The sequence below is a fragment of the Arachis duranensis genome, chromosome 3 (assembly GCF_000817695.3).
Source record: "Arachis duranensis cultivar V14167 chromosome 3, aradu.V14167.gnm2.J7QH, whole genome shotgun sequence".
Lineage (NCBI taxonomy): Eukaryota > Viridiplantae > Streptophyta > Magnoliopsida > Fabales > Fabaceae > Arachis > Arachis duranensis.
In genome coordinates, this window is record NC_029774.3 from 101,568,567 (window position 1) to 101,569,202 (window position 636).

Sequence of the window (636 nt, forward strand, 5' to 3'; positions counted from 1 at the left end):
AATCATATCTTCTTAACCACATCTTTTTCAAAATAGTTCTCAATCAAATCTTTTTTATTTCTAATTTCAAAATCTTTTTCAAAAATCACTTGATTTCTTTTTCCACTCTTATTTTCGAAAATCAATTAAAGTTTGTCAAAATGTTTTTAAAATCTTTTTAATATTTTCGAAAATTTCTTCCCCTCTTATCACATCCTTCTATTTATGGACTAACACTATTCCTCAATGAACAATTCAAACTCCATCACTCTTGATAAGTTCGAATTCTTCTACTTTTGCCTTCTATTTTTCTTTTCCTCTGACACCTTAAGGAATCTCTATACTGTGACATAGAGAATTCCATATTTCCTTGTTTTCTTCTCTTTCATATGAGCAGGAGCAAAGACAAAAGCATTCTTGTTGAGGCTGACCCTGAACTTGAAAGGACCTTGAAGCGAAAGCTAAGAGAAGCTAAGGCACAATTCTCTGTAGAGAACCTAACAGAAATCTTCAAAGAAGAAGAACCCATGGCAGCCGAAAACAACAACAATGCCAACAATGCAAGGAAGATGCTGGTGACTTTACTGCACCTACTCCCGACTTCTATGGGAGAAGCATCTCTATCCCTGCCATTGGAGCAAACAACTTTGAGCTTAA